At 48.4% G+C, this 14,023-nt stretch overlaps 1 pseudogene; it reads right to left on the minus strand.

Moving 5' to 3' along the window:
- Positions 1 to 9,635: 9,635 nt before the first annotated feature.
- Positions 9,636 to 13,332, minus strand: LOC147702306 (homeobox protein Hox-C6 pseudogene; annotated as a pseudogene).
- Between the last annotated feature and the right edge of the window lie 691 nt (positions 13,333 to 14,023).

The raw sequence follows: 14,023 nt of genomic DNA on the forward strand, positions 1-14,023 counted from the left end.
AGCCTGACACATCCCCAAGGTCCGGGATAGAGATTCATCAGTCACGGGGAGACTTCCCATGATTGGATGGGTTCAGAAACTCTGACTTGGGCTCTGGTGAGCCCTGGGGTGGGGGCGTCCTGTCCTGGGGTCCGTCCTCGGGCCCACCACATGGCAAAGCACCCGAGATGGGATTCCACGAGCACGAGGAGACTTCCTCTGCGTGACTGGGTCCAGGAGCTCTGACCGGGCCCCAGGGCACCGCTGGACCCCAGAACAGGCTCTCCAACCCTGGGCTCTATCCTCCGGCCTGCTGCACTGCCAAGGGCATGGGACAGGGGTCCATCAGTCCCTGCTTGGCTGGGTTAAGAAGCTCTGACTGTGGTCAGACGGGCCCTGGGGTGTGTGCCTCCCCAACCTAGGCTCTGTCCTCGGGCCTGCTGTGTGGCAAAGCACCTGGGACGACGTTCCGTGGAGCTCGGGAGGCCTCCCTTATGTGGCCGGGTCCAGGTGCTCCGACCGGGCCCCAGGATTCGCTCGGCAAGTGGTAGGCACTCCTGCCCTAAGCTTTGTCCTCTGGCCTGCCGCACCAACAAAAGCCAGGAATAGGGGTCCATGGGAATGGGGAAGCCTTCCCAGCTTTGCCGGTGTGTTAAGGTGCTTGTGGGGTCTGGGTTGGAGCTCCCTTTAGGCACATCCTCACATCCTTGTGTCTAAAGCCCAGCTGGGACTCCGAGCATTTGGGCCTCAGAGTATCAGTCCCCTTCAAGGAGAAGTGGAAGTTCTTTCACTTTGGTACAGCACAACCAGATGTCTGCCCTTCGAGCCCGGCCATCTGGTTGCTCCAAGCCCCTTGGGCATCTAGTGTTGGGCCATGCTTCCCAACAGGGCTGAGTTGGCCTAGAAGTCCTGATGATGACTCATTTGCTTCCTCCAGTAGGTCAAGTGCGTTTGTGTCTTTCGTCCCCCCTGTCACTCAGTGCACATGGATTACAAGAAAGAGGGTTGCCTTCCTCTGGATTACTAGGGAAAGGGTACTCCAGACCCCCTTGTGATCCAGCGGTTCTCAGCCCAATGCAGCCAGGGTCTGCGCGGGCCCGCTGGGGCCCCCAGGTGCCCGGGTCAGAGCCTGCCACCAAGACCTGCCCAATGAGCCTTTCCTCTGAGCCTGCCTTACCCGAGAGCAGACAGGAACCTGACACTGACATCTCCATGCAGGACGGCCTGCCCGGGGAGGGTCCGGGCAACGCCGTATACGCCGATCGATTGGGCACGCTTGGTCAATTTAGGGATGGACTGCTTGGCCAGCCTCAACTGTCAAGCAAAAAGCTCCTACCTCACCAGGGATTATCCGACGTAAGGGTCTGCCATTTGGAGAGGCCCTTCCCCTACCCAGCAGAGCGATAGCCAAGCAGCCTTGGCAGCTTGCGGCCCAGTAGTCCAACCACAGTGGAAGGGGTTCGGGTGGCACCAGGTCCCAGATGCCGCCTAGTGCTCTGGGCCCCCGCATGCCACACCTTTAATTTCTTCTGCCCAGCACATTTCTGCAGCAGCTCGAATGACCATTCCATGGGGTCCACCCTGGTACCCATGCCAGCACTCCTGCTTTTTGCTCAGGCTGCTTCTTGGTGCACCTCTTCCTTCTACAGAGACAGCATGGGGCCTCCAGCAAACCGCCTTGGTGGGTGAGCTTCCCCAAAAAGCTGCAGACGGGTGACAAGTTCCATTGGGGACCGACATGCATATCCCAACCCCCGTCCACCTGGTGCGACTACTTGGTTGATCTTGTCAGTAGCATATGCTTGTCTCAAATATTAAGCCATTCACATGTACATACACACAGCCAGCACAGTGAAACTGCACAGGGCTCATTAATTAGTTCCTTTATTACTCCATCTGTTACTTGGATATTTGTGATAATTCTAGAGCTAATACATGCCGATGAGTGCTGACCTCCTGGGATTCATGTATTTATCAGACCAAGATCAATGCAGGCTCGCCTGGTTGCTTTGGTGACTCTAGAAAACCTCAGGCTATTCTCACATCCCCATGATGGCAACAATACATGCTGATGTCTGCCCTATCAACTTCGATGGTACTATCCGTGCCTGCCATGGTGACCAGAGGTAACAGGGAACCAGGGTTAAGGGTGGGCAGTAAACACCGCTCCACCCAAGGAGATCACAGAGTTTTTGCAACTCCACGCTCCGCTTGTAATGTGGAGTTTGGCATAAAATACTCTGTGAGCTCTACAGCCGGAGCAGAGTAAAGGCCCTCTGCTTAATGCTTAGGGGACATTGGGTTCTTCCAGCCACAGGACTTAGGATTGCAAAACGATGGAGGAATAATTGCCTTTGTGTCCGAGGAGGTTAGTGAGACTTGGAACATACGCTGGTAACTTCCTCCTGTGACGGGCAGCATGCGCCGGAAGTGCAACATTGGACGTTGAAGTGTGGCTGAGAGGTTTCAGGTAAAGAAACTTCTAGTATATTTATGCCATGTTATGGTGGAGGAGAATCATAAGTGCCTCAGGACGAATGGTGGAAGTAGATGACCATGCATTAACATTAACAATGCCCCATGTGTAGAGTGCTAACACATCAAGGGTTGGGCTCTTAACATCAGATTGGCTGAGCCACTTCAAAATAAAAAAAATAACACAGATAACAAACCTGACACTCTTTTAAATGCCACACGTAACTCTACATGCGTTAATCAATTACAGTGGCTGCTAACACATATATAACCTTTTTGTCATACACAGAGAACCAAACACAAATTATTGACAGTATTTGTTTCTCCCACCCACAATAAAACAAATATGACTATGATTGCTTATATCACATTAAGCACACAAAACAACAGATAGTAGACACATACATCATTTCATATTTCACCATAAATTGAATCCATCGAAACATCAGGTTTTTTTTTAACACAATCGGGAGCTACCTTACAGGACAAATACATTAAGCCCCTAAATAATAATAAAGTTAAATCAAAAGCTCCCTAATTTTCTAAATGTAAAACAACAGATATTATACACATCAGTACATCATTTCATATTTCAACATCTATTGAATCCATCGAAACATCAGTTCTTTTTTTTATACACAATAAGGAGCTACCTTACAGGGCAAATACATTATACCCCTAAATAATTCTAAAGTTAAATCAAAAACTCCCTAATTTTCTAAATGTTGGACTCCTGTCAGAGCATAACTGAACACAGGGTACATATTTTCAATCATTCTCTTTCAAACCAATACTCCGAAATGTACAACAATCATCAATTTGCAACAGTGGATCCACACAAAATGGTTGACGCGTTTTGAACCCCTACTCCGCCTTAATGGGGTTCTCCTCAGGACATAGAACTGATATCCAGTCTCCAGTGCCTCGTAGTTCAGGCTCAATCTCCTTGGGTCTGTCATGATTAGAACACAGGGCAAAGCCATTCTAATTCATTACTCATAGTCACTTCATGACCTTCAAATCGGTGCTCAATTAAGATTCGCAACACTTGTTTCATTAATCCCGATTGCTCCTATTGCCGGAACTGAGCAGCGTTTGTTCAGTTTCCATGAGCCTTCGGAGTAGAGTGTAGCAGTGCAGGGGGCATTATTCCGTTCATTGCTTCAGTTGACAAGGGGGTGGCAGTAGCACAAGGCTCTGCTTTATTTATCTTTGATTTAGACCCGCTCAACCTGTTGCTATATTTAAGCATGCACACTGGTTTACAGAGCTATCAGACCGGCGGGACCGGATGTCTTAACGTGATGCCACACCTAAGGCCACACACATGGGGTCTCTTAGTGTGATGCAGCGCCTTAGGCCACACACACTTTTTTTGTAAACCTTTTCATGGATATTTCAGTGAAGTAGTGTGGCTCACTGGTTAGAGGCGGCAGACCCGAGAGCAGAGGACGGCCCGGGACCAGGGTTCGATTCCCGGCGCGGCAGGTTTCTGGACCAGGGTCAGCGGACTCGATAATTCTCTCGCCTCGGTGCCCACTCTGATCAGCGATCACACTCGGCAACTCTGGGCATTAGCTTGCCTCATCTTCACTAACGGCCCCACCAGACTGCCGGGGATGCCTGGTCTCACCCTGGAGATACCCATTAAGGGACCATCTCTCAGGGAAGCCAGGAAGGGTTTCGCAGCGGTCGAAGCGCCTTGGGACCCTACGGGTAAGTAGTGCGCTATATAAATGCCAATACATTTACATTTACACATATTCAGACCGAAAATATTTCTTACAACATCATTTGTGGTTCTTTAACTTGTATTGCATTACATTGAAATTGTAAAAATCAATAAGTTGACTGTTTGTCTGGGTGTGCATTGTCCAGCGCACCCGATGTGTTTGTTTAAGGGCGGTCCAGGTCTAATAGTGATCTGCGTGGTTCTTGAGTTTCATTAGTGTGTCTCTGCTGTTGTTGTGGCAAAACCAAAGGAGTCATTTTCGATAAACCAACTGGGGGTATAACTTGGGGGGAGGGCTAGGACTGAGGGCTTCCAGGGCTTATGGCACCACGTTGTTTTCACTGGTCTGAGTAACACCAGGTCTATCTCTCTCACCGGGACGAGCGTGGAGCTCAAGTAGGGGTAAATGGGGGGGTAGGACCCACTCGGGCAGCCTCTTGTGAGGTGTGGGGCTCTGTGGGGACTGGCTCTGTCTGAGTAGCTACGGGGAATTCTGTGGGGGACATGTGTATCTGTTTAAAACCGTGCAGGAGCATCGTCCACTCCATGGAAATGGGGTGGCGCCGCCTTCCGCGCACCTCCTCTAGTCTGATTGCGTCTTCTGTGGCTCCCCATTTCATGGCTGCCCCCTCCATGCTTCTATCGAAGGGATTGTAGGTGAACGCCAATGTAATGTAATGCCTCGTTTCCCTAGGAGCCAGGCCAGTAGCACGAAACGGGTCTCTATCTTTTTCTTTTTGTGACATTTAAATATCCCCAGGGCGCCTGCTTCCCATGTGTCGAGTCCTGTAAGGCTTGTGATTGTCTGTATCGTTGTGTGTACTTCTGCCCAGTAGATCTGCAATGTGAGGCATGTCCATAGCATTTGGACAAATGTGGCGTCGGGTATGTGGCAGTGTGGGCATTTGAACTGCACCGCGGGGTAGAAACGCTTGAGCCACGCGAGTGTAAGATACGCACAGTGTAGTATGTTGAACTGGATGTTTTTAAAACGTTGGTTGCGCAAGACTTTTCTATGGTGCTCCAGGGCTGTGAGCCATTCATTGTTGTGTAGTACCCGAACGAATTCCTCCTCCCACTTTGATTGGAGCCGTGTTAGCGGCCTATTCGTGAGGTCTATGATAGATCTATAGATCCATGTGATGAGGTGGCACCCTGCACCCATGTTCAGTATCGCATGCAGTGTGGGGTGCGTTTTGGGTTCACAGTCCGTCAAGTCCCATGTTTTCCTACAGTCAGATATGAGTACCCCTGTGTCAGGCTTTCAAAGGATGACACCTGTCCTTCTGTGAACAGCGCTTCCACTTCTGTGAGCGTGTAGTCTGTCCAGGTTTGCAGGTCCCTGGATGTATAGTGCTCACGCCCCTTCGGGAGATCTGCCAGTGGCAGCAGTGGAGAGTATAGCGGTGTATCACGAGAGAGATGGTGGAGTCTTAGCATGCAGGATCTAGCCACTTTCATCAGAATGGGATGGGTTGGGTTTGGTTTGGTACCCGGGAGGAGAATCGATGTATCGCTGGGATTGTCAGAGACCCAGTTTGTGTATCCGTTTCCTCCGGGTGATGCTTGGCAGTCCAGCCTGAGAGCCGTTGTAGCTGCGCCATGAGGAAGTAGGCCTTGAAGGACGAGGCGCCAAGACATTCCCCGGTCCCACGGTAGTTGCAGTCTCGCCAGGGCCACTCTGTGGTGACCTTTTCCCCATATCAACGATATGAGTAAAGAATATAACTCTCGGAAGAAGGCTTGTGGGGGGATCACTGGGACATTTGTGAAGTAGTAGAGGAGATTGGGTACCACCACCATCTTCGATAAGGCCACGATCCCTATGGGGGAAAAGGGTAACGTTCGCCAGAAGTTGATCTGAGTTTTAATACCTCTTAGGGCTCGGTAATGATTGCCCTCAAGGCGATTTCTCAGGTGTGGTATAGTCTAATTCCCAGGTATCCTGGGATGTCCCCATTCCATGCCAGCTTGGCCTCCCCCGCATTTATTTCCCGTAGGGGTGCGACCAGGTGAAGGGGGTAGATAGTGGATTTAGACCAATTCACTTTTAGTCCCACTGCCCTCCTGAAATTCTCAAGTGTGGCCCAGAGTGGTGTGAGGTCATGGTGACATCCCTGATTTATATCAGGACATTATCTGTGTATAAGGATACGCTATGGGTACGGCCCTCTAGTGGAATGCCCCAAAGTTTGCCTCCCTCCCTCAGCCTAATCTCCAGCAGCTCCATTGTCAGGGCAAACAGTAGCAGTGATAGAGGGCACCCCAGACATGTTCCGCGGGTCACCCAGAGAGGGGGAGAAATGTGTCGACCTATGCAGACTTGGGGCGTGAGGTCCATGTATAGAAGTTTGATGTGCACCATGGGGTGAGGGCCTATCCCCACCCGCCACAAAACTTCAAATAAGTACTGCCAAACCAAGGTGTTGAAGGCCTTCTCGAAGTCCAGCACTAGGCATGAAGGGTGGTGGGCTGTCGCTGCACACCGTCCTGAATGTGGAATAGCTGGCGAATGTTCTGGGAGGTGTTCCTCCCGGGCACAAACCTGCATTGGTCAGGGTGTACTAGGTGGGGTAGCACCCCCAGGAGTCTATCTACTAAGATCCTACCCAATATTTTGCAGTCCCCTGTGAGCAGAGTGATCAGCCGGTATGATGACCTGAGCAAGGGATCCCGATCTGGCTTGGGGAAAGTCACTGATATAGATTCCCGCATGGACTTAGGGCAGAGGTCTTCAATCTGTGGGGCGCGACCCCCAGGGGGGTCGTGAAGTCCTGGAAGGGGGTCGCAGATTATGTCAGAGTGCAGTTCCTGGCTTGGGCTGATCGAGGGTGCTTGGTGGAGGCCTAATTCACACCGAAGTGTGAAAAACATCAAAGCCTCATTAACAAGTAAAAGGTCTTTCAAAGACCTGTCAAGTACTCGGGTGTGGCTGTGTGTGTGTGTCCCTGATGCCGTTTCGAGCTGGGGGAGGATGGGAAGTGGGGGTGGCGGGGGGACCGAGGGGGGCTGGGGGAGCAGGCTGTAGTGTAGCACTTTGAGGCCAATGGATATTGCGCGCCTGGAGCTGTGGCTCCCTGACACGTCCCCCACCCCAGCAGGGAGGCACAGAGATGCCCTCCCATGATCGGGAAAGAAGGAAGAAGATGCAGAGAGATTCTGACCCCCGCCCCCATGAGAAAGGCACAGAAAAGGTGGGTGGATGAATGATGGGTGGATGGATGGATGTAAGGATGAAGGATGGATGAATGTGTGAAAAGGTTGGCGGATGAATGATGAATGGATGATGAAAGGGTGGATGGATGGATGAAAGGGTGGATGGATGGAAGGATGAAAGGGTAGATGGATGAAGGATGTATGGATGGATAAAATGTTGCATGGATGAATGATGGATGGATGGATGGATGGATGAAAAGATGGGTCGATGAATGATGGGTGAATGGATGGATGAAAGGGTGGATGGATGAAGGATGGATGTATGGATGGAAGGATGAAAGGGTGGATGGGTGAAGGATAGATGATGAAGGATAGATGTATGGATGTAAGGATGAAAGAGTGGACGGATGAAGGATGAATGGATGGATGAAGGGGTGGATAAATGCATGAAAGGGTGGATGAATGGATGAAAGGGTGGATGAATGGATGAAAGGGTGGATGAATGGATGAAAGGGTGGACTGATGAAGGATGGATGGAAGGGTGGATGGATGTATGGATGGAAAAAAGGTTGCATGGATGAATGATGGATGTGTGAAAAGGTGGGGGATGAATGATGGGTGGATGGATGGATGAAAGTGTGGACGGATAAAGGATGGATGGAGGGAACGATGAAAGGGTGGATGGATGAAGGATGGATGGATGGATGGATAAAAGGTTACATGGATGAATGATGCATGGATGGATGTGTGAAAAGGTGGGGGTATGAATGATGGGGTGGATGGATGGATGAAAGGGTGGATGGATGTATGGATGGATAAAAGGTTGCATGGATGAATGATGCATGGATGGATGTGTGAAAAGGTGGGGGATGAATGATGGGTGGATGGATGGATGAAAGGGTGGGTGGGTGGATGGAAGAAAGGGTGGATGGATGATGGATAGATGTATGGATGGGAGGATGAAAGGGTGGATGGATGTATGGATGGATAAAAGGTTGCATGGATGAATGATGGATGGATGTGTGAAAAGGTGGGTGGATGAAGGATGGATGTATGGATGTAAGGATGAAAGGGTGGATGGGTGAAGGATAGATGGATGAAGGATAGATGTATGGATGTAAGGATGAAAGAGTGGACGGATGAAGGATGAATGGATGGATGAAGGGGTGGATAAATGGATGAAAGGGTGGATGAATGGATGAAAGGGTGGATGAATGGATGAAAGGGTGGACTGATGAAGGATGGATAGAAGGTTGGATGGATGTATGGATGGAAAAAAGGTTGCATGGATGAATGATGGATGGATGTGTGAAAAGGTGGGTGGATGAAGGATGGATGTATGGATGTAAGGATGAAAGGGTGGATGGGTGAAGGATAGATGGATGAAGGATAGATGTATGGATGTAAGGATGAAAGGGTGGACGGATGAAGGATGGATGGATGGATGGATGGATAAAAGGGTGGTTGGATGGAAGGATGAAAGGGTGGACAGATGAAGGATGGATGGATGTATGGATGGATAAATGGTTGCATGGATGAATGATGCATGGATGGATGTGTGAAAAGGTGGGGGGATGAATGATGGGTGGATGGATGGATGAAAGGGTAGGTGGATGGATGTATGGAGGAAAGGGTGGATGGATGAAGGATAGTATGGATGTGAGTATGGGAGGAAGAAAGGGTGGATGGAAGTATGGATGGATAAAAGGTTGCATGGATGAATGACGGATGGATGTGTGAAAAGGTGGGTGGCTGAATGATGTGTGGATGGATGGAAGGGTGGATGGGTAAAGGATGGATATATGGATGGAAGGATGGAAGGACGGATGGATGTGTGAAAGTGTGGGTGGATGAATGATGGATGGATGTGATGAGGTCTAACAGGCGTGTTTATGGTTGTCAAAAGATGATGATGAGGAGTACCAGTTTCTAGAAACTTTTGTCGGAAGGGGGTCCTTACCCCTAAAAAGGTTTTACAAGGGGGTCTCGGCATCAAAAAGTTTAAAGACCTCTGACTTAGGGAGTTTTCCCGTTTTTAAAACAGCTTTATAGACTATGTCTAACTGCGGGCTAGTTGGGGGGAGAATGTATTGCAGTATTCTAATGTGAAGCCATTGTGGCTGGGGGCTTTGTTTTTGGCTAGGTGTTGGATTGCACTTTTAATTTCTTCCGGCATGAGATGTTCGTGTAGGGAGATTCTGTCACCATCTGTCACCTATGTCACAGTGATGAAGTGTAAAACTTTCAGGATGTGTTCCTCCCCATCAGGAATCGGTTCTCTCTAGAGGTCTTTCTAGTACTCTTGGAAGGTTTGCATGATATCCGCCTGCACGTAGGTGATGTCCCCTGTCGCATTTCTTATGCTGGTGATGGGTTGTGTGTCTATGTTCTGCCGGATAAGCGAGGCAAGCAGGGCTCCTGCACGGTTCACCTCTCTGTGGGCTCTGGAGGCATGGGCGTGAAAATTGTAGGTACACAGATCTGCACAGGCTTCTGCATACTTGGTCTTAGCTTCTGCTAATTGTGCAAGGGGGACCGCATGTTTGTCTGCATCTTTGGAGAGTTGGGCTAATCACTGCTCAGTTGTTTGTATCATCTGCTCTTGTGTTTTACTCACTCCAGTGATTTGTCTAATGCAGGCTCTCCTCATAACCACCTTAAAGGTGTCCCACTCTAGTGCCCTGGAGCCTGCAGTATTTTCGTTCTCAGAGAAATAGTTTTGTATGCTTTCCCTTTGGTCGTGTTGGAACACCGGGTCCTCAAGACAGTCTTGTGGGAGCTGCCAGATGGAGATCGGTGGCAAAGACGGGCACCATTTGAGGGTTATGACATGTGCATCATGGTCCAATAGCACCCTGCTCAGGTAGTCCGGGTGTTGGATTATAGGGAGGATTGTGTGCGTGCACAAGAACCAGTCCAGCCGTACTCATAGATCATGAGGGATAGAATGGAAATAATCGAATTTAGTTGCCAGGTGTGCATGCTGCCATGCGTCCATCAGCGACTAGTGGTTCGTCCATGTTCAGAAGTGAGATGTTTGTGCATGGGCGTTGGAGGTCGGGCCGGGTGGGTGGGAACTGTCTAGATTGAGATCTAATGTGCAATTGTAGTCCCCTCCCAAGATACACTGTGAGGTGGTTCATTGGGCCAAGCTTTTCAACAAGGTATCCAAAAATCCCATTTGCTCTGTGTTGGGTGCATAGATGCTGCCTATTAGTATTGGTTGGCCATCCAGTAGACCCTCCAGCAGAGCGTATCCCCTTCGGGGTCTACCTTTCTGCCAGTCTCTAACAAGCATTGACATAGCCAATAGGTCTCGCTTTTGGCACCTTATAAGTATTTAGTTTTGCAGCACAATATCCCTGGTGCAACAATATCACCTGTTGCATGGCTAAACCTTGTACCTTATAAGTGTTTATCCATGCAACAGTTGATGTTGTTGCACCAAGGATATTGGTGTCCATATTAAAAAAAGCCAACACAGTGGAGGGCTGGCACACACCGCACGCAGGAGACTACAAACAGGGCGGAGCTCAATGGGCATGCAAATATAATTAATGTTTAAATATTGGAATTTACAGGTTTTCTGTAAGCTGCTCTTACTAAAGGCAATTCATAGTTTATATAGTTTTTATATCAAAAGTCAGCAATGTACAACAAACAGTAACTTAAGTTTGGAAAAATACAGTCAGCGAGTGGTGAAATTGTATGGTCAACAAGCACAACTCGCAATTTACTCGCCCTAGCGCACGCCGCATGCAACTGCGCAGACTGCGGAGTTTAGAAAATACACCCGTTCATTAAGTTTACAGTTAATGGGGAGTTTGGGGCAGTTCAAATTTCTAGCAAAAACTACTGATCATACCTTTCAAGCAGCCTAGGCGCAAATGCTGGACAACGAGCCAAAATGAGAAGGGGAGCTTCAAATCACATTGAGTGAATCATTCACGTTTCAACATGCTGTTATCAGACAACAAGTTATGGATAACAGACGTCTGAAAGACAATGCCAGTAATGGAAGTCCTAAACAGATGCTGTGCTGCTTCACTGAAGTATTATTTAAATAAAGCGATGGGAATGTCTGTGACCTCAATTTACACCAAGTCCCATGTAGCACCCTAATATTTGCACTTGGGGATCAGGTTAATGCAGTCTGCAGAGTTAACATGAATATATTATATGCAACGTACTTCTAAATTGTAAAACCTTCTTTGTATAGGTAATGAGTATGACTACTGACAAGTGATATTGTTTAGGGAAGTTGGCTTTGGCAACTGCTTCAAAGTTACTTTGTACATGAAACAATGAAGCTCCATAAAGCACAATGTCCCAATACATCATCTATTACATGCAACGAATAACGAAAAAGGCTTATTGCACGAATATGTGCTATTCAATCCAGAAAAGGGGCAATGCAATTGCTGGAAATCTGGCTGTCACGTGAGGCAGCCTTTATGGCTTTTATGGGGCCATAAAAAGGAGCTAAGCCTGTTCTGCGAGGGAGAGATGGTCATAAAGAGGATTCAGTATATTTAATTTATATCTCCGAGCTGTAAAGAGGGGGATAAAAAAGACTCACCACTGTGGAAATTCATGCGTTGCATCCAGGGATAGATCTGAATGCCGGTCTTCTGCACCTTGACACTGGCCCTGCTTTGGTCGCTGCTAAAATCCTTGACAATTGAGGTCTGTGTGTTGTGTCTCATCGCATTCTGCAGGCGGCTAGAAAGCATGTCCTTGTCTTGGTCGAAGGCGTTAGACCCGTACTCATAGGGGCCGCGGTCGGAGCTGAACACCACATTATCTTGCGGTGAGTAGAACGGAGACGAGTAGATCCTGTTCTGAGCCACGGCTGCTCCATAAGTCGAGAAATGCCTGACGGGGTCATAGGTAGATGAATTTAGGGCCATGTTGGGCAGCACCTCCTGCCCACTGGCTAGGTGGCAGGATAAAGACGGGTTGGCGAAGTAGAAATTCAAATTGAACCCCCTTTTACCTGCTGCTAGGATTTCGTTAATATTTCTTTCTGTCTCCACTTTGTAGCCTGATCTAGATTGTTATAGGGACGGCTCCACTCCGGGACATATACAATGACAAAGTCAGCTGACCTGTCTAGAGCTAATAGGAAGCAAGATGTCAAGAAAGGGGAAAAATGGTTTTGCTTGTGTTGTTTCCCTAGTTGAAACTAAAAAATACATGAAACGTAAGTCTCGAAATGCTGAATACGTAACAAACTGCCTTATAGAGAAAAGGAAATGAGTGAAAAAAAACATTATGTGCATTTTAAGTTGAGGCAGAATGGGGCATGATTGTTTCAGACTGAAAGGCAACTCATATGTACACTTTTTAAAAATATAGTTTCCGTTTACGTAGAAAGTTCTGAGATGAATGAAAATCATATTAATATTTTTATTTTATATTTATTTATTTATTAAAAAGTTTTCTATAGCGCGAACAAGACCCTTAGGTATTAGAGAGCTTAACACACCAAGAAATACAGTAAAATTACATACACGTCTTTCCATAATGTACAGTACAATAGTATACAGTGATCTGAGGTAGGTTATGGAGTATGTATAGAGTACAGTATCAGTATAGAGTTTGTGATTTCCTATAAATTTCACATAGTTAACAAATTTAGTAAAAAGAATTGTCGCAATAAAATGCTCTTAAATGGTTTATTTAGAAGATCTGCTTTTGTTTGCCGTGAAAGCGAAAGTGATCGGACGGGCTCTGTGGTAATCACGAGAGTGGTATACGCGCAGGAGTGATCGCGCTGGAAGAGAGGCAGCTGCGCGCGTGCACGCTTGCGTGAACGCAAGCACTAGGCCGGCAGTGGCAGCACTTTGAAAACCAGTATACTAAATGTCTCTCCGAGCAGCGCATGCGCTGGCTCAGGCGTGACCCAAAAAGGAGTACCTGGCCTGAGCCAAAAAAGTGTTACTCACGTGTACACTGAGTTGGTTGTGGCGCAGAATGTGCCCCGCCATCTCTTTAGGAGCTTTTCGAGTTCCCTCTGTGTAAGGTGTGTTTCTTGTAAAAGTATGACCTGCGCTTGCTGGTGCTTGATGTATGCATGAATAGCATATTGCTTCCGACCAGTGTGTTTGCCCCTTATGTTTGGAGTGAGGAATTTAATATCCGCCGGGGTCGCGCGGGCTTGTGAGTTGCACAGTGGTGGGGGCCTCCCGGCGGTCCTGATTGGTTTCTCCATGGGTGGGGTTGGTTGTGCCCGGTGTGAGGTCTAGATGCGCTTTGAGTGTTTCAGCCCTTCATGTTGGGGTGGGTATGGGGTCGGGGTGTGGCGAGGGGTTGAACCATAACTCTTTAGTGTTGCAGACCCAATACTGGGGATCTGCTGCAAAGGACAGCACATCCAAACCCATACGAACGTGTACCCTCTAGTGTTCCATAAAGGGGGCGGGTGCGTCTGACTTGCGTGTACCTCCGAGAATTCTGCACAAAATGGGTCCCATAGGACTGTATGATCAGTGACTCTTTAGTGTTGCAGACCCAATACTGGGATCTGCTGCAAAGGACAGCACATCCAAACCGGTACGAAAGTGTACCCTCTAGTGCTCCATAAAGGGGACGGGTGCGTCTGACTTGCGCATAACTCCGAGACTTCTGCACAAAATGGGTTCCATAGGACTGTATGGTCAGTGCCGGCTGTAGGCACAA

This window comes from Lissotriton vulgaris, chromosome 7 (genome assembly GCF_964263255.1).
Source record: "Lissotriton vulgaris chromosome 7, aLisVul1.2, whole genome shotgun sequence".
In the NCBI taxonomy this organism is placed as follows: Eukaryota; Metazoa; Chordata; class Amphibia; order Caudata; family Salamandridae; genus Lissotriton; species Lissotriton vulgaris.